At 43.1% G+C, this 21,028-nt stretch overlaps 1 long non-coding RNA gene across 1 annotated transcript in view; it reads left to right on the top strand.

Annotated features, from left to right (window-relative positions):
• The window catches only part of LOC144338097 (uncharacterized), a 42,050-nt gene extending 25,311 nt beyond the window's left edge, over nt 1-16,739 (top strand). Inside the window, exons 2-3 of the long non-coding RNA XR_013411908.1 lie at nt 5,427-5,493; nt 16,401-16,739. This is a non-coding gene — a long non-coding RNA (uncharacterized LOC144338097). The remainder of the gene's footprint in view (nt 1-5,426; nt 5,494-16,400) is intronic.
• Nucleotides 16,740-21,028: the final 4,289 nt, after the last annotated feature.

The following is a 21,028-nucleotide window of genomic DNA, read 5'->3' as shown; positions in this document are numbered from 1 at the left end:
TAATACAGTATCATCCTTAATCAATTAGCTATGCTGTCTCTTTAATAAATATAATAATATTGATGACAAAATGTTATTAGAAGGTTGCACTTGTACATTAAAAAAACTCAGTAAGCAGTAATTTCAAGAAATTGGAGCTAGCTAGGAACGATGACTCATGACTGTGATTCCCAGCACTTTGGGAGGCCAAGGCCAGAGGATCACTTGAGGCCAGGAGTTTGAGGTCAGCTTGAGCAACATAGCTGTCTCTACAACAACAACAAAAATTAGCTGGGCGTAGTAATGCATGTCTGTAGTCCTAGCCAGCCATGAGGCTGAGGTAGCAGGATTGCTTGAACCCAGGAGGTCGAGGCTTCAGTGAGCCGAGATCATGCCACTGTACTCCAGCCTGGGCAACAGAGTGAGACTCTGTCTCTAAAAATATAAAGAAACAAATAGCAGAATTAGACATATTTCCATATTTATTTACAGTCAAAGACATTGTAACTCAAAGAGAAAGTGGTTATTTGTTGAAGGACACACAGCAATTTGACATCCTAGATAGAAACTTAGTGTCTTCAGACTAGAAGGGTCTTGAAATAATTTTTTTCTCTCTTCACATTTGGGTAGGACTTCATATAACCCAACCTAGTTGGAAAATCTAGCTTTGGGGAAAGTGATATATTTTGGTGACAGGAACATAGTTTCAACTTGGTTTTCCTTTTTAGAATTATTTTTAATTTTTTTAGAAATAGTGATGGGGTCTCACTATGTTGCCCAGGGTGGTCTTGAACTCCTGAGCTACAGGAATCCTCCTGCCTTGGCCTCCCAAAGTGTTGGGATTACAGATGTGAGCCACTGCACCTGGCTTCACCTTAGTTTTCTAATTACAAATGAAAGGAGTTTTCTTTCCATTTTCTCTCATATTCACAAGACTGTGCTAAAGCAGCCATCTGCCCTTATGCAGCCTGAATCCTGATTTTTACCCTGTGTCCAGCCCTTCCTGTGTGACTGCAGGGCAAATCCTGATTAGTCTCAGCCTGTTGTGGTGGTGCCTGGGCTTAGCAAGGGGTGGTAGGTTCTGGTAAATGAGGCAGAGTCTAGTGGGAAGCTTCTGGAAACGTTTCTTTAGTCTTAAGAGATACACAAAGAAGAAACAGCTCCTGCTTTTCATCCCTGCCTGCCCACGGGGCTTCAAAGTGCCCATAGCAGGTCAACCAGAAGAGGAGACACGAAAAATGGCCAAGTAGGAAGATGGAAGGACTTGACTTAGTTAAGCCACTCAACCAGTTGGCCCTGGATTCTCTCTGCTGCCTGAATTCTTGTTTTATTTTATTTATTTTTTATTTTTTTGACAAGGTCTCACTCTGTCACACAGGCTGGAGTGCAGTGGTGTGATCTCAGCCCATTGCAGCCTTGAACTCCTGGGCTCAAGCAATCTCAAGCAATCCTCCCACCTCAGACTACCAAGTAGCTGGGAACACAGGCGTGTGCCACCAAGCCTGACTAATTTTTGTATTTTTTGTAGAGATGGGGTCTTGCCATGTTGCCCAGGCTGGTCTCAAACTCCTGAGCTCAAGCAATCCACCCGCCTCAGCCTCCCAAAGTGTTGGGATTACAGGCGTGAGCCACTGAGCCAGACCTTTCCTTTCCTTTCCTTTCCTTTTTTTTTTTTTTTTGAGATGGAGTCTCACTCTGTCACCCAGGCTGGAGTGCAGTGACATAATCTTGGCTAACTGCAACCTCCACCTCCTGGGTTCAAGTGATTCTCTTGCCTTAGCTTCCGAAGTAGCTGGGATTACAGGTATGCGCCGCCACACCTGGCTAATTTTTTTGTATTTTTCATAGAGATGAGGTTTCACCATGTTGGCCAGGAATTCGGGCCTCCCAAAGTGCTGGGATTACAGGCATGAGCCACTGAGCCTGACCTTTCCTTTTCTTTTTTGAGACAGGGTCTCACTACATTCCCCTGGCTGGTCTCAAACTCCTGGGCTCAAATGATCCAATCCTCCTGACAGCCTTCTGAGTAGCTGGGATTTCAGGTGCACACCACTGCACCTGGCTCTGGATTCTTACACTTAGGCCATTTTTGGCTGGAGTTTCTCTTAATACTTGCAGATGGCAGCATCCCAACTGAATCACACATAACTAGTTTCTCTCTGTTTTATTCATGGGTTATAGTTTATCTCAAAACCAGAAATGGCATTAAGTCCTTGGTTTTCTGTAATGTTCTTTTTCTGATCCTGGATCCCATCCAGAAACATGACATTGTATTTAGTCCTAATATCTCCCTAGGCTCCTCTTCATGATGACAGCTGCTCAGACTTCCCTTGTTCTTGGCTTTTTTGACAGTTTTGAAGACTGCTGGATAGGTATTTTGCAGAATGTCCCTGAATTTGGTTTTGTCTTATGCCTTTCTTATAATTAGACTGAGGTTATGGGGTTTTGGGAGGAAGACCTCAGAGGTAAAATCCCCGTCTCATCACATATCAAGCGTGCCTACCATCGACGTGACCGGTCACTGTTAATGTTGACCTTCATCACCTGGCTGAGGCTGGGTTTACCAGGTTTCTCCACTGAATGCTCACTCTCCCTCCACCCCTTTCCACACTGCATGCACTCTTTGGTGGGAAGACACCGTGTGCTGCCCACACTTAAGGAGTGAGGCGTTACGTTCCCCCAACTCTTGAGGACAAATCATCTACATGAATTATTTGGAATATTCTTTGACATGTGTGATTCACCTTCTGCCATGGGTTGGAAGCTTCCCGAGGCTCTCACCAGGAGCAGAGGCCAGTGCCATGCTTCCTGTACAGCCTGCAGAACCATGAGCTAGTTTTCCTTATTTGTTTATGAAATCATTTATTTAAACGGGGCTTGGTGGCTCATGCCTCTAATCCCAGCACATCGGGAGGCTGAGGCGAGAGGACTGCTTGAGTCCAGGAGTTTCAGGCTGCAGTGAGCTGTGATTGCACCACTGCTCTCCAGCCTGGGTGATACAGCAAGACCCTGTGTCAAAAATAAAAATAAAAATAAGATAAAAATAGATAAATCATTTATTTGTATCAGTATGAACTCATGAGTTCTTTTGAGTTATAATCTAATATAACTTTATGTTTTGGGGGCTTTTTTTTTGCTCAGATTATTCTAGTTTTGGTTACTGAGACCCTTTTAGTTGGCATCTGTCTCCCTTTGGCACACCCCACCATTCTGGGTTGTGTGTGTGTGTGTGCATGTGTGCATGCGTGTGTGTGTGTGCATTTCCTTCCTTTCTGGCACTACAAGATTCTCCAGGCTTGTCTTTTATATTTCCTGATTGATATACTTTGGATGTGTGTCCCCTCTACATCTTATGTTGAAATGTGACCTCCAGTGTTGGAGGTGGGGCCTGGTGGGGAGGTGGGAAGTGATTGGATCGCAAGGGCAGATCCCTCAAAAATGACTTAGCGCCATCCCCTTGGTGATGAGTGAGTTCTCACTCAGTTCACATGAGAGCTCGTTGTTTAAAGGATCCTGGCTCTTCCCTCTGTCTCTTGCTTCTGTTCTCACAATGTGATACACCAGCTCCCCCTTTGTCTTCTACCATGACTGGAAACCTCCCGAGGTCCTCACCAGAAGCACATGCAGGTGCCATGTTTCCTGTACAGCCTGCAGAATCATGAGCCAATTAAACCTCTTTTCTTTATAAATCACCCAGCCTCGGGTACTTTTTTACAGCAATCAGAAACGGACTAACACACTGACCCTGACCTAGAATCAGCTGCCTCTCCAAAGAGCTCTGTGCTGGTTAATACTGAATGTCAACTTCATTGGATTGAAGGATGCAAAGTATTCATCCTGGGTGTGTCTGTGAGAGTGTTGCCAAAGGAGCTTAACATTTGAGTCGGTGGGCTGGGAAAGGCAGACCCGCCCTTAATCTAGGTGTGTACCATCTAATCAGCTGCCAGGGTGGCCAGGATATAAAGCAGGCAGAAAAAACATGAAAAGGCTGGACTGGTCTAGCCTCCCAGCCTGTGTCTTTCTTCTGTGCTGGATGCTTCCTGCCCTCGAACATCGAACTCCAAGTTCTTTAGCTTTGGAACTTGGACTGCCTCTCCTTGCTCCTCAGCTGGCAGATGGCCTACTGTGGGACCTTGTGATTATGTGAGCAAATACTTAATAAACTCCTTTATATATATATAAATATAATATATATTGTATATAATATATATTATATTGTGTATATAATATAATATATACAATATAATATATATTTTATATAATATATATATTCCTCCACTGTTTTTTCTATCCATATACTAACAAATGTGCATATATTATTTGTTTTACAACAATGTGTCATACTGAATAAACTGTTCCATAACTTGCTTCTTTTCTTCACTTGACAGTACAGTTTTTCATGTCCATAATAGAAAATGACTTTTATATATATATCTCTCTATATATTTATAATATATATAATATATATTATATATTATATTATTATATATAATATGTTATATTATTATAATATATATTTTATATATAATATATATTATATATAAATATATATAATATATATATTTATATATATATATCTATATCTCCTGTTAGTTCTATCCCTCTAGAAAACCCTGACTAGTACAAGTTCTGTTTCCTTTTATTGGAGAATGGCATTAAAAACCTAGATCTGGAAGCTAAGTGTGCTCATTGCTACTGGGGTGTGCTGGCTTCTCAGCTCTCTCAGCACACAGTGTCTGTATATCAATATATGCTTGTACCCATAATAATATTTCTATATGGAACCATTTGAATGATAGTACACTAAACAGGAGTTTGTACTAATGTCTCTCACTCAAATCCATTACCATGTGGATCATTTTAGCCATCTCTACCTGCTTATCTGTAATCTCCCACCCCAACAATGAGAACATTAGCTTCCACCATTGCTATTCACCTACTTAAGTGTTTAATTTGAGGAAACATGCACCGTGGTGTGCATTTGTTTTGACTAGCAATTCTACATGTCAGAATTTATCCCACCAAAAATTCTCCCAAGAATAGAAAGACAAATGTGTGAGGATGTTTCTTGGTAGATGGACTCTGCCAATATTTAGCTCCCTTCTCAGTGGGAAGATTATACTTCTCTGCCATTTGAACTTAGGCAAGGCCATGTGACTTGTTTTGGCTAATTAAATAGTAATGGATCACATATGCCACTTCCTGATGAAGCTTTAAAAGTGAGGGAGTGTTTTGTGCTATGGTTTGAATGTGTCCCCCAAAGTTCATGTGTTGGCAACTTGATCCTCAACATGGTGGTGTTGGGAGGTAGGGCCTAATGGGAGGTGTTTGGGTCATGGTGGCCCTGCCCTCATGATAGAGTAATGATAGAGTGGGTTCCTTATAAAATAACAAGTTTGACTCTCTTTTGGCTGTCTGTTACCTTCTCCTTGCCCATCTGCTATGAGATGGTGCACAAGAAGGTTCTCGCCAGATGCTGGTCCTGTGATCTTGGACTTCCCAGCCTCTGGAACTGTGAGCCAATACATTTCTGTTCATTATAAATTACCCAGCCTGTGATATTCTGTTATAGCAGCACAAAATGGACTAAGACACCTTGACAAACTCTCTTTTTTCCTGTGCTACACTGTCCTGCACATTCCAGATAATGGCTGCTCCATCAGCCTGGATCTTGGAATGAGGAAGACATAGGGTAGAGTCCCAGCTGACCAACAGTGGAGATGTATCATGAGCAAGAAATAAACCTTTCTCATTTTCAGCCATTAAGCTTTGAAATATTCATTACAGCAGCCTAACCTAGCTCATCCTGACTGACAGAATTTATAACACTGAAAGATGGAAGTAATGTAATTATCTACCAAGAAGGGACTGATATAGCTTGGATATTTGTCCCTGACAGATATGTTGAAATATGATGCCCCATGTTGGAGGTGGGACCTAGTGGGAGGCATTTGGGTCAAGAGGGTGAATCTCTTATGAATGGCTTGATGCCCTCCCTTTGATAATAGGGTGAGTGGTCCCTCCATTAGTTCATGTGAGAGCTGGTTGTTTAAGAGAGGATGGCACCCCTCCTACTCTCTTGCTCCCTCTCTTGCCATGTGACATGCCTGCTCCTCCTTCAACTTCCACCATGAGTAAACACATCCTGCAGTCTTGACCAGAAGCAGATGTTGGTGTCAAGCTTCATGTTCAGCCCGTAGAACTGTGAGCCAAATAAACCTCTTTTCTCTATAAGTTACCTAGATTCACGTATTCCTTTACAGCAATGCAAAATGGACTAATACAGGGACAAAGTTAATAAATTATGGTACATTTCAGCAATGGTCTGCTTGTACAGCCCTTGCCAAAAAAAAAAAAGTCAGTTTCTATTACTGACATGAAAAACTGTACTGTCAAGTGAAGAAAAGCAGCAAGTTATGGAACAGTTTATTCAGTATGATTACATTGTTGTAAAACAAATAATGTATGTACATTTGTTAGTATATGGATTAAAAAAACACTGGAAGAATATATACCAAATTGTCTACAGAAATGATCTTTGCATTTTAGAGTTTTGAGTTGTTTGAATTTTTACAAGTTCTGCATCAAGATTCTCTCTGCTCTGGGCTGGATCTGTTTCATTTGTCAGTTGGCAGCTAGACTAGATTATGCAAATTGGTTTCCCCCTTGGATGGATTTGACAGTCTACAAGGTTAAGTCTGGAGGCAAACATGTGGACATGTTAAGTGGGGACAGGCTAATAAATAAGGCAATTTGAGCAATATTCCTGGAATTTTTTCCAAGCCTATCAAATGCCCAGAATGTAATCGGTACTCATCTTGATTCCCAGCATAAACAATGGTGATTACAAACTGATGAAGACCTTAGATGGTTTCCGAGCCTCTGTTTGTTCCTTATGACTCTCGAATAATTATTTTCAGAGAGCAGTTTCAGCAATGATGAGGATTGGGTTTGGGGAGGGGGCTTTGTCTCATTCATCTTTGAATCCTCAGTACCTGGCTCTGGCTTGGCACGGGGTAGGTGTTCAATCAATGTCATCCTGAAATGTCTGTTTTCAAAAATGATTATTAGTTTCAAATATATTAATTTTATTTTTTGAATGATCATACAGTAAGATTGACCTTTTGTGATGTGCAGATTTTTTTTTTTTTTTGAGTACAAGGTCTCACTATGTCACCCAGGCTAGAGTGCAGTGGTGTGATCACAACTCACTGCAGCCTCAACACAACTGGCTCAAACGTTCCTCCCACCTCAGCCTCCCAAGTGTCTGGGACCACAGGTGTGCACCATCACACCTAGCTAATTTTTAAATGTTTACTTTTATGGTGATGAGGTCTCCCTATGTTTCCCAGGCTGGTCTTGAACTCCTGGGCTCAAGCAAGTCTTGTGTCTCAGCCTCCCAAAGTGTTTTGATTACAGGCATGAGCCACCACGCCCAGCCTGGTGTGCAGATCTGTGAATTTTAAGACATGTATAGATTTCTGAAACCACCACCACCATCAGAATACCAAACAGTTGCATCATCCCTACAACTCCATCATGCTTTCTCTTTATAATTACATTCCCCCCAACCCCTCACCCCTGGCAGACTCTCATAGGCTCCATGTCATGGGTTTGTCTTTTCAAGAATGTCCCATAGATATGATCATGTGGCAGACGATCTTTTGAGAGCAGCTTCTATTACTCAGTTAGTTTCTTTCACTGCTGAGGAGTATTCCTCAACGTTGTTTTTTTCTTTCACCTTTCATTTTACGTTCAATGAGTACGTGTGTGGGTTTGTTACATGGGTAAATTTTATGTCATGGGTGTTTGGTGTACGGATTATTTTACCACCCAGGTAGTAAGCATAATCCCAGTAGGTAGTTTTTCAATCCTCTCCCCACCTTCCACCCTCAATACGTCCCAGTGTGTATTGTTCCCTTCTTTGTGTCCATGTGAACTTTGATGTTTCGCTCCCATTTATAGGTGAGAACATGTGGTATTTGGTTTTCTGTTGCTGTATTAATTTGCTTAGGATAATGTCCTCCAGCTCTGTCCATGTTGCTGCAGAGGATATGATCTCATTCCTTTTTATGGCTGCATAGTCCATGGTCCTCAACAACATTTTTTGACCACCTACTGTGTGCCAGGCACCGCACTTGGTATTAGGGACATAACATATAAAGGGAAGACGTGGTCTCTATTGGCTTGGAGCTTTCACACATTGATGGGCGATGCATAAATCTTTGGGGTCCTAAGGGAGTCTGGTTCATCTCATCCTTAGCTTCTCAACATATGGACTGTAGACCAAGAGCACCAGCATTCCTTGAGAGCTTGTTAGAAATACAGAATCTCAGGCCCTAAACCCAGACCTATTGAATCACGGTCTATACAAGATCCCTGTGTACATTCAAGTTTGAGAGATGTTGGTCTTACTATGCCCTCCACAGAGTGCAGAACTTCCTACTTCCCTGCGCAATACCCATTCAGTCTTTTTTTTTTCTTTTTTGAGACAGAGTCTTGCTCTGTTACCCAGGCTGGAGTGCAGTGGCACAATCTCAGCTCATTGCAACCTCTGTCTCCTGGGCTCAAACGATCCTTTCACCTCAGCCTCCTGAGTAGCTGGGACTACAGGTGTGCACCACCATGCCCAGCTAATTTTTGTATTTTCTTTTTTTTTTTTTGTAGAGATGGGGTTTTATTATGTTTCCCAGGCTGGTCTTGAACTCTTGGGCTCAAGCAATCTGCTGGCCTCAGCCTCCCAAAGTTCTGGGATTACAGATGTGAGCCACTGTGCCCAGTCAAGTCTTTTACAATTTTTAATTAATTAATTTAGAGACAGGGTCTTGCTCTGTTGCCCAGGCTGGAGTATAGCAGCATGATCACTGCTCACTGCAGCCTCAAATTCCCAGGCTCGAGACTGACTTCAGTCATGAATGGTCAGTGATTTAACCAGTCACGCCTATGGAATGAAACATCCTAGACCACAGGGCTTGGAGAGCTTCTGGATTCATGAATGCATCAAAGTGCTGGGAGGATGGGGTGCACCCAGAGAAGGCATGGAAGCTCTACATCAGCCAACACCCCCATACTTTGCCCTAGGCCTCTCTTCTATTTTGCCATTCCTGAGTTTTATCCTTTATAATAAACCAGTAATAGTACATAAAGAGCATTCCTGGCTGGGCACGGTGGCTCATGCCTGTAATCCCAGCACTTTGGGAGGCCGAGGTGGGCAGATCACGATGTCAGGAGTTCGAGACCAGACTGGCCAACATGGTGAAACCCCGTCTCTACTAAAAATACAAAAATTAACTGGGCATGATCGTGGGTGCCTGTAATCCCAGCTACTCGGGAGGCTGAGGCAGGAGAATTGCTTGAAACCAGAAGGTGGAGGTTGCAGTGAGCCAAGATCGCGCCACTGTACTCTAGCCTGGGCAACAAGAGCAAAACTCCATCTCAAAAAAAAAAAAAAAAAAAAAAATCGCTGGGCATGGTGGCACATGCCTGCAGTCCCAGCTACTTGGGAGGCTGAGGTGGGAGGATCACTTGAGTCTGGGAGGTTGAGGCTGCAGTATGCTATGATCACACCACTGCACTCCAGCGTGGGCAACAGAGTGAGACCCTGTCAAAAATATAAAATAAAATAAAATAAAATAATGAAATAAAAGTGTTCCTGAGTTCTCTGAGCTGTTCCGGCAAAACATCAAACCTGAGAGGAGGAGTTGTGGAAACCCTTGACTTTGTGGCCAAGTTGGACAGAAGTGTGGGTTCCCTGAGCACCCAGTACTTAGAACTGGCATCTGAAGCGAGGCCATTCTTGTGGGACTGAGCCCTTAAGCCAGTGGAGTCTGATGCCAGCTCCAGGTTAGTGTCAGAATTGGATTGAATTGTAGGATACCCAGTTGGGAGAGCTGGAGAAGTGGTTGTTGGTGTGGAAAAAACTCACACATTTGGTGTCAGAAATATTATGAGTAAAAACAGTTCATAGATAACTAGGACTGAAAGACATAAGCCCAAACACCATGTTGATCACCAAAATATACAGTTGAAAGGCAGGTGGTAGCTCTTACTCAGTGCCAGCCTACTGTTTCTGCAAGGAAATAAAGGCCCAATATTGCACAGTCTTCTGGTTTGTTTGTTTGTTTGTTTGGTTTGTTTGTTTGTTTGTTTGTTTGAGATGGAGTTTCACTCTGTTGCCCAGGCTGGAGTGCAATGACACTGTCTTGGCTCACTGCAACCTCCACCTCCGAGGTTCAAGCAATTCTCCTGCCTCAGCTTCCCAAGTAGCTGGGACTACAGGCATGTGCCACCACACGTGGTTAAGTTTTGTAGTTTTAGTAGAGACAGGGTTTCACCATGTTGGCCAGTCTGGTCTCGAACTCTCGACCTCGTGATCCACCCACCTTGGCCTCCCAAAGTGTTGGGATTACAGGCATGAGCCATCACGCCTGGCCAGTCTTCTGATTTTTTAAGACAAGTAAAAAATATGGATTTCAATGTGAATGTTTTGATTTTTAGATATGAACAGTTATATGAGTCAAGGTTAACAACTGCTAACAAAATCCTTTCTGACTTAAGCAGAAAAATAATTTACCAGGTAGCTCAAAAAATTGACCACAAGGTGGAAAACTAGACTGAAGAAGTGGGCAAGAGGCAGGTTATGATGCCTCATGTCTGTAATCCCAGCACTTTGGGAGGCCAAGGAGGGAGGATTGCTTGAAGTCAGGAGCTCAAGACCAGCCTGGGCAACATAGTGAAAACTCATCTCTAACTAAAAATAAAAAAGTTAGCTGGGTGTGGTGGCACGCACCTGAAGTCCCAGCTCCTTGGGAGGCTGAGATGGGAGGATAACTTGAGCCTGGGAAGCTGAGGCTGCAGTGAGCTACAACCATGCCACTGCACTCCAGCCTGGGTGACAGAGTGAGACTCTGTCTCAAAAACAACAATAACTAAACAAAACAACACTCAAAAAAACAAATAGGCAAGAACCAGGAGAGGCCCAGCATCTGGGGACACAGCAGGTGGTAAAAAGCTAACATTGGCCATATTGCCCAGGACATTGAACAATGACTTTCTAGACCACTGATAGCACTGCCTTTGCTTTCTCCCAACTTCCCCCTATGTTCAAAATACTGGGTGTGTGCTTCTGTTGGCAGCACCTGGGTTGCATGTCCCAGCACCCTGGATTCCAGGGGACAGGGAGAGGGAGTATCTGTCCCGACTTCTGAAATGGGGAGAAGAACCTGTTTCAGGATTCTCTCAACACATGAAGTTTAGATGCTGGGAGGTTAAAAAAAAAAAAAAAGAAAAAAAAAAGTGAAGCACAGTGACCATATTAGGAATGCATTCAGCTGCAAGGTACTAAGAACTGTTTAAGGCCAGGCACGGTGGCTCACGCCTGTAATCCCAGCACTTTGGGAGGCCAAGGTGGGTGGATCACTTGAGCTCAGGAATTCCAGACCAGCCTGGCCAACCTGGTGAAAACCCATCTCTACAAAAAAATACAAAAATTAGCCAGCATGGTGCACATGCCTGTAATCCCAGCTACTTGGGAGACTGAGGCATGAGAATCGATTGAATTCAGGAGCAGGAGCTTGCAGTGAGCTGAGATTGCACCACTGTACTCCAGCCTGGGCGATAGTGTGAGACTCTGTCTCAAATAAAAGAGAACAGCTTAAAACACAAGGACACAAGCAATTAGAGATGGGCAGTCACAGAGGTAGCCCAGTATTTCCACAATGATTTCAGGGACCAGGCACTTCCTCTCTGCATACTCATCCTTTACATATTGGCTTTTTTGGCTCTTAGTCTTGTTGTCTCATGGTCTTAAGATGGCTACCACAGCTCCAGCATCACATCTGTATTCCACTTGTGAAGAGGAGGATGGAGTGGCAGCCCTGAGCGCCCCTCACAGGACTTTCCATTTTATCAGGGTAAACAAAAGCCCAGCTTGCCTTGTCTTATAGCTCATGAGCCAAACCCAGGTCGCATGACCACATTTAGCTTCAAGGTAAGATAGGACAGTGCGTATCTGCCTTTATTCTCTTTTTTTTTAAAAAAGCTTTTCTCATTTTAATTATTTTTGGTAACTTTATTTTGAAATATAAGTTCAAAGTTACAACAACATTGCAAGAAGAGTATAAAAAACTTCCATATATCTGTCATCACATTCTCCAATTAACATTTTGCTACATTTGCCTTATAGTTCTATTTTTCATATTATTTTTCTGTTTATTTAAAAATAAGTTGCAAACAGAATGCTCTGTACTTCTGCACATGTCAGAGTTTATTTGCTATGTACAAGTTCATTCTTATATATAACCACAGTACAATGGTCAAAATCCAGAAATTATATATCATTACAAGTATCTGACTATTTTTTAGTCTCTGTAGTCGTGCACAAGGGAGAAGAGGATTGGGAATAGCCATTGAGATAGCCAACCACAAAAGATTTTTTTTTTAACTTTTACTTTTATTTTTTAGAGATGGGGTCTTACTCTGTTGCCCAGGCTGGGGTGCGGTGGCATGTTCATAGTTCTCTGCCTCCTCAAACTCCTGTGTTCAAACCGTCCTCCTGCTTCAGCCTCCCAAGTAGCTGGGACTACAGGTGCATGCCACCATGCCTGGCTAATTTTAAAAAATTATTTTTTAGACAGGGTCTTGCTATGTTGCCCAGGCTGTGCAATTATTTCTTTCTTTATTTTTTTTTTTTGAGGCAAAGTCTCGCTCTGTTGCTCAGGTTGGAGTGCAGAGGCGCGATCTCAGCTCATTGTAACCTCCACCTCCCAGGTTCAAGCAATTCTCCTGCCTCAGCCTCCAGAGTAGCTGGGACTACAGGCATGTGCCACCTGTCACCATGCCTGGCTACTTTTTGTATTTTTAGTAGAGACAGCGTTTCACCATGTTGGCCAGGCTGGTCTCAAGCTCCTGACCTCAAGTGATCTGCTCGCCTCGGCCTCCCAAAGTGCTGGGATTACAGGCGTGAGCCACTGAGCCCTGGCTGTGCAACTACTTTTTCAAGAAGTCCCATCAGATAGAGCATACAACTGTGTCTATGGACCAGATCCTGCCTGAAAGCTATTAATTTGCCTTACCTGCTTTAAACATTTTGCTGGACTCTCTTTTTTTGGATTAGAGTACTGAGAATATTTGTGTGGTATACATTTCTACTTTTCATGTTAATGTCATTTACACTCCAAACAGTGTTGAAAAGACTGCCAAAGATAACAGGTATACATGGGTATAGAGTACTATTCTATCCTAATATTCACTAAATAGACTTTAAAAATGGACAGGATTTTTTCTTCTTCAATTCTCTTTTAATGTCAATTTCCTGAAAACCTTCCCTAAATGATATAATTATGTTGCTTTAATTCTCACAATTTGTAGTAAAATCAGAGGATACAAGAGGAATATTGACAGTTCTTCCTCGTCTCCTAGCAAAATTAAATTCAAGTTTCTGGGCAGATAGAAGACAGTACTCATGGAGTAATATCTTCATATTATCCTTTTTGATGAAATGGAGGATAGGAAACTTTTTTTTTTTTGAAGTGAGTACTGGGCCGGGCACGGTGGCTCACGCCTATAATCCCTGCACTTTGGGAGTCTGAGGCGGATCACAAGGTCAGGAGATCAAGACCATCCTGGCTAACAAGGTGAAACCCCATCTGTACTAAAAATACAAAAATTAGCTGGGCGTGGTGGTGGGCGCCTGTAGTCCCAGCTACTCGGGAGGAGGCTGAGGCAGGAGACCTCAGGCATGAACCCAGGAGGCGGAGCTTGCAGTGAGCCGAGATTGCACCACTGCACTCCAGCCTGGGCAACAGAGCGAGACTCCATCTCAAAAAAAAAAAAAGAGAGTGAGTACAATGGAGGCCTGGCCTCTGGTCTTTTGGGGGAGTGGGGTGGTTTTGTATATAACTAGTTAATAGGAGAGTCAGGAGTAGGTGGGCAGTTATGAAGGAGGAGGGGACCAGGTGTGGTGGCTCACACCTGTAATCCCAGTGCTTTGGGAAGCCAAGGTGAAAGGATGGCTTAAGGCCAGGAGTTTGAGACCAGCCTGGGCAGCATAGTGAGACCCCAACTCTATTTAAAAAAAAACCATTAAGAACAGCCCCTGTCCTTCCCATTCCATTATTTCCACTTTCTGACGCTGTTCTTATTGTGACAACATGAGGGAATATTGTATAAGTTAATGTCTTAGTAAGTCAATATGAGTAATGGCACTTGGAATACCGATGGTTAAAAAAGGAAAAATATGTATAACTTAGAGGTTAGACAGTATGGGATTGGGGCTCAGACAGACCTGAGGTCTATCCTGGTTCTGCCACTCACTAGCTGTGTAACCATAGACAAGTTAGTTAACCTCTCTGTGCCTCAGTTCTCCTTTATAAAATGAAAATAACAGCAAAGTCTACCTCGTTAGGCTGTAGTGAAAATTAGATAAGACTATTTATGTACAGTGCCTAGCACAGATTCTGGTGCATACACGGTGGCTGCTATGTTTCTGGGTGACCTCAGGGACATCATTGAATCTCTTGGGGCTTCTTGGTGTTGTTCATGTGGAGAAAATAAAACAAAGGATGGGGAATTGCCTTGAAAAAAATAGAACTGTACTTATGAATGGAAGTTGTTTCTTTTTTAACCATTCAATAATACAGTAATAAATAGCTGAAGGGTTTTTGCTGGTTGAGTTGAAAGCGCTAGAGGGGCTGGAGGCCACCCCAAGGCAGTACACACGAGTGCAGACAGAAGTTAAGATCTTGTTCACAATCAGCCTGGCGTCCTGCAGCGGCTTGATTCCTGGAAATTGTGTGTGGGATAGCATGGCAGATACCACTGTTTACCTGGTAGTCATTTTCTCTTTTTTACTTACCAACCAAATTCTGGTTTCCTTCAGACATTCAGTGGCCATGAGCTTTAAGGAACTCTAGCCCTCTCCCCAGGTGCATGAGATTGGAGAGTGGATCTTGAATATTTCAAACCAATCATGGTAAGTCCTCTTTTTTTGGCCAGTGATTGGTTCAGCAACAGGCATGTGACTCCACTCTGGCCAATGCAGGAAAGCCTGGGGGGTGGGGCTCTGTGAACATTTCTCATTTTATAAATGAACCCAAGGAGGAAACATGTGTTCCTTTCTTGCTCTGGCTTTGGATGTTAATTTGTGAAGATGTGAAGCTGTGGCAGTCATCTTGCAACCACTAGGAACAATGCTATGTTTGGCAATGTGAGAAGCTCAAAAGAACTTAAGCCTTTGATGATATCATTGACCCATTGGGACGCTCCCCAACTCTTCCACCCTCAGACATTTTGCTATATAATTATTTTGTATACTGACCCTGTATTCTGCAACCTTGTTAAATTCATTTATAAGTTCTAGTGGTTGTTTTGTAGATTCCTAAACCTTTTCTATGTAAAGAATCAGGTTGACTGGGTGCGGTGACTCACGCCTGTAAGCCCAGCACTTTGGGAGGCCGAGGCAGGCGGATCACCTGAGGTCAGGAGTTCTAGACCAGCCTGGCCAACATGGTGAAACCCCGTCTCTACTAAAAATACAAAAATTAGCTGGGCGTGGTGGCAGGCGCCTGTAATCCCAGCTACTTGGGAGGCTGAGGCAGGAGAATCACTTCAACCTGGGAGGCGGAGTTTGTAGTAAGCCGAGATCGTGCCATTGCACTGCAGCCTGGGGGACAAGAGCGAGACTTCGTCTCAAAACAAAACAAAACAAAACAAAACAAAACAAAAGAATCAGGTCACTGCAAATAGAGACAGCTTTTCTTCTTCCTTTCTGATCTTTATGCTTTTTATTTATTTTTTCTTGCCTTATTGTAAGGGCTAGAACTACTAGTACAATGTTGAATAGAAGTGGTGAGAATATGCATTTTTGCCTTATTCATGATTTCATCTTGCTGTATTAGATTATGCATTTATCATTGCTTAGGTCAGTTGAATTGGGTTTTCTGCAAGCTTCAATGCTTCCAGCTAAAAGCACTCCATCAGACACCATCATTGAAGGAAAGATTGATCTTAGAAGACTTGGTTATATCTAGTTTGGTGTTATCAGGGTTACAGTTAAAATAGTAACATCTTAGGCCAGGTGCAGTGGCTCATGCCTATAATCCCAACACTTTGGGAGGCTAAGGCAGGTGGACTGCTTGAGACCAGGAGTTCATGACCAGCCTAGAAAACATAGGGAGACCTTGTCTCTAAAAAAAGAAAAAAGAAAAAAGAAAAAAAATTAGCCAGGCATGGCTTTGTGTGCTTGTAGTCCCAGCGACTCAGGAGGCTGAGGTGAGAGGATCACTTGAGGCCAGGAGTTTGAGGTTACAGTGAGCTATAATTGTGCCACTGCACTCCAGCCTTAGCAACAGAGCAAGACCTCGCTCAAAAAAAAAAAAAAAAAAAAAAAAATCTTGAATTACATCTATCTGCACATCTCTTAGGTTCCACTTGAATCATAGTTTCTTTGCTCCTGGGAGACCCCTGCTATTCCCGGTGATGCTGCGAACTGGGGTTCAAAGTGGTCTGGTGAGGCCTAAAATCTGTGTCCCATGGAGAACTGGCTGCATCCCTCACAGAACCTGCCACATATTTCCACGACTTCCAGGAGGAAGGGCTGGAATTTACTGAGCTTACCAATGCCAATTATCCGAAGAGAATGTGATCCAGAAGCAAGACAAAGATCAAAAGGACTCAGCTGGGATCTGCCTGTCCAAATGGAAGGAATAAAATCTGCAACTGGCTCTGAAAATAAAAACCAAACAAAATCTCAGGCAATCATAGACGCGGCTCTTTGCTATTTATGAGCTTTTCTTTCTTTTTTAAAAAATTTAAACAAATGTTAAAAGATTTCTGTGTGGACCTCAGATTCCAGCTTTCACATTGAAACTCAACATGAGTCTCAAAGTACCTGCAGGCCATATGTGCTCCAGTGAGGGTTTCAGGAATGTTAGGTGGCAGTGGTGGGCACCCATAGTTGCCACCTGCTACCACGTGAATGCCTTAGGCATGACGGATTGCCAGTGCCCCTCTGAGCAGTCACTTGGAAGCTTTCCCAAAATATAAAGATGTAACATGAACAGAGGGAGCTCGGCTTTTTAACTGCAGTGGCCACCTTTCAGACACCTGAGGCTTTGGTGTCCTCAGTTCCAGAAGCCACACAGCAGCTCTTAACCCAGAGAGAGGAAGTCACCTAGGGCAAAGTCAGTTCTTCCAAAGCCTTCACATCAATCTTTCATGGATATTGAGTTTTAAAATGTTGGTGATTGTCATGTCTTTTGCAGCCTGACATTTTGGAGGAAGGGTGTCGAACTTTATTATTTTTTTAAAAAGTTTAATTTAATTATGGCAGGAACACTTAACATAAGATCTGGCCTCTTCATAAAATATTAAGTGTACAATACATTATTGTTGACTGTAAAATTTGTGTGTGTGTGTGTGTGTGTGTGTGTATGTGACAGAGTCTCTGTCACCCAGGCTGGAGTGCAGTTGTGGGATTGGAGGCTTGACCTCCTGGGCTCAAGCAATCCTCCGCCTCAGCCTCTTGAGTAGCTGGGACTATAGGCTTACACCACCATGCCTAGCTAATTTTTTTTTTTTTTTCATTTTTTATAGAGACAAGGTCTTTATAAAAGAGAGACTTTTGGCCAGGTGTGGTGGCTCACACCTGTAATTCCAGCACTTTAGGAGGCTGAGGCAGGCGGATCACGAGGTCAAGAGATCGAGACCATCCTAGACAACATGGTGAAACCCCGTCTCTACTAAAAATACAAAAATTGGCTGGGCGTGATGGCGTGTGCCTGTAGTCCCAGCTACTCGGGAGGCTGAGGTGGGAGAGTCACTTGAACCCAGGAGGTGCAGGTTTCAGTGAACTGAGATCACACCACTGCACTCCAGCCTGGTGACAGAACAAGACTCCATCTCAAAAAAAAAAGAGACTTTTTTTGCCCAGGCTGGTCTCAAACTCCTAGACTCAAGCAATCCTCCTGCCTTGGCCTCCCAAAGTGCAGGCATTACAGTGTGAGCCGCTGTGCCCAGGCTATGGTTAACTTTATGAATTATTATTTATTGTGAACCACAGAGAAATCATTTAAAAAATGGATCCAAGGGATTTCTAATGGGCTGCTCCCACGGCTGCCAGTGCAGGTCTTCCATGGTGCTGGGATGGAGGCTGTAAACAGTCTTGCCCTTCACGACTGGCCCTGGATCTGAACAGAGCTGAGCTCTCACTGGCTGAATCTCCTTACGGTTCCACTGTTGCACATTCACAATACTGCAGGCTGTAGAAAATGCTCCCATAACAGAGGAAACAGTTCTGATCTAGTGAATATCACTATGTGGCCAGCAATATTCTTTGAATAAAATAATAATAGTAAACCCCTGGGTCACTCAGCATCTGTTCAAAATAGTCCAGACTTCTAGGATGAACAAGTGAATAATTTTTTTTTCCACTTGTGGTAAAATGTACATAACCTAAAATTTAACTTTTTATACTAACGTGTTACACTAAAGTGGCCACTAAGTGGTACATTTATGCTAAGCATATACTCTATACAAAAGGCCACTAAATGCTACATTTCAGTTTTATTTATTTGTTTATTTTTGAGACAGAGTCTTGCTCTGTGGCCTAGGCTGGAGTGCAGTGGCATGATCCTGTGTCCCTGAACCTCTGTCTCCTGGGTTCAACAGATTCTCGTGCCTCAGCCACCCAAATATCTGGGATTACAGGTGTGTGCCACCACGCTTAGCTAATTTTTATGTTTTTAGTAGAGACAGGGTTTTGCCATGATGGCCATGCTGGTCTCGAACTCCTGGCTTCAAGTGATCCACCTGCCTCAGCCTCCCAAAGTGCTGGAATTATAGGCGTGAGCCCGGCCACATTTTTCAATGGTTAATTTTATGTTTTGCAGATTTTGCCTTAATAAAAAGAAGAAGGACCTTAAATATTCACCATTTTAACCATTCGAAAGTGTACAATTAAGTGGTACTAAGTCCATTTGCAATGTTGTGCAAACATCACCTCTATCTTGTTCCAGATCATTTTCCTTACCCCATATGGAAATCCTGTACCCATTAAGCAGTTACTGCCTTTTCCCTCCTGCCTCCAGTCCCTGGCAACCACAAATCTGCTTTCTGTCTCTATGGATTTTCTTATTCTAGATTTTTTTTATAAATGGAATAACACAATGTGTAGCCTTTTGAGTCTGTCTTCTTTCAGTCAGCATAGTGTTTTCAAGGTTCATCCATGTTGTAACATGTATCAGTATGCCTCAGCCTCCCAAGTAGCTGGGATTACAGGCTCCCGCCACCACGTCCAGCTAATTTTTGTATTTTTAATAGAGGCGGGGCTTCACCATGTTGGCCAGGCTGGTTTCAAACTGCTGACCTCAAGTGATCTGCCTGCCTTGGCCTCCCAAAGTGCTGGGATTACAGGCATGAGTTACCGTGCCCGGCCAAGAAGGAATATTATTGCATAATGATATTAAAGCATATTGCATGGCACAGGTATCTCTCATTTTGATTATACATTCATCAGTGGATGGATATTTGGGTTGTTTTTGCATTTCAGCTATGAACACTTGTGGATAAGTTTTTGCCTAAATCCCTGTTTTCAGTATTTTTTGGCATATATGGTAATTTTATGTTTAACTTATTGAGGAACTGCCACACACTGACAGTTCCACAGTGCCTGCATAATTTTGCATTCCTACCAGCAGCATATGGGGGCTCCAATTTCCACACCCTTGTCAATACTTGTTCTTTTCCGTTAAAAAAATTATAGCCATCCTAGTGGATGAGTAAAAGACTTTCTGTTGGCCAAGCTCGGTGGCTCATGCCTATAATCCCAACACTTTGGGAGGCCAAGGCAGGCGGATTGCTTGAGTTCAGGAGTTCAAGACCAGCCTGGACAACATGGTGAAAACCCATCTCTACTAAAAATACAAAAAATTAGCCAGGTGTGGTGGCGCGTGCCTGTAGTCCCAACTACTTGGGAGGCTGAGGTGGGAGGACTGCTTGAGCCCAAGAAGTTGAGGCTTCAGTGAGCTGTGATAGCACCATTGCACTCCAGCCTGAGCAACCAGAGTGAGACCCTGTCTCACAAAAACAAAAAAAAAACCCTCGACTTTCTGTCTAAACTCCTTCTCCCCTGCTTTTCTCCCAATTTCTCAAATAGCTAATATAATTTTGCACAATAATTTTTTAAGCTACCTATGGTTTCGTCTATCAATGGTGATACTTTTGGTTGCAAATAACAGGAAACCAACTCAAACCAGGTCAAACAATAAAAGCCAGTTTCGGAGACACACTTCTGGTGTGGTTTGATCAAGATTCCAGCTCTGTTTCGCTGCAGTTCCTCTGGCACTGCCTTCTCCATAAGTTGGATTCATCCACAAACTGGCTTTCTCCAGGGCTTTAAGGCAGTTACCAACAAAAACATGGTTACAAGCTTCCTTATTCACATCTGAGGAGGGCGAGTCACAGCCCTTAATTGATGAATACAAATCCTAATTCCGTAGATTGGACCAGTCTTGAACCAATTCCCCTAATCGTGGATCACTGGGCTGATTCGCTTGGGCTAGGGCTGGGTTACTTGAACCAGTCAAGGGCAAGTCTGATGGAAATACCCTGATAAACTTGGACCCACTAAGTCCTACCCTTGGATTTGAGATTTAGGTCAATTGCATCCACCATGGCTTTTATACAATGAGGGAAAAGGAAATAGATGTCTGCTCTATTACTATTTGCTTTGTTAGAGGATTTGGTGAAAAGAAGCCCATTTGGTAGGATTTGGTGAAAAGAAGTCCATTTGGTAGAATCTCTTTTCTTTTTTTTTTTTTTTTTTTGAGATGGAGTCTTGCTCTGTTGCCCAGGCTGGAGTGCAGTGGCACGATCTCAGCTCACTGCAAACTCCACCTCCTAGGTTCAAGCGATTCTCCTGCCTCAGCCTCCTAAGTAGCTGGGACTACATGTGTGTGTCACCACACCTGGCTAATTTTTTGTATTTTTGGTAGAGACAGGATTTCACCATGTTAGCCAGGATGATCTCCATCTCCTGACCTTGTGATCCAAC

Source organism: Macaca mulatta, chromosome 20 (genome assembly GCF_049350105.2).
Source record: "Macaca mulatta isolate MMU2019108-1 chromosome 20, T2T-MMU8v2.0, whole genome shotgun sequence".
Lineage (NCBI taxonomy): Eukaryota > Metazoa > Chordata > Mammalia > Primates > Cercopithecidae > Macaca > Macaca mulatta.
The sequence above is the reverse complement of the archived record's forward strand: the minus strand, read 5'-3'. Positions and strand labels throughout refer to the sequence as shown.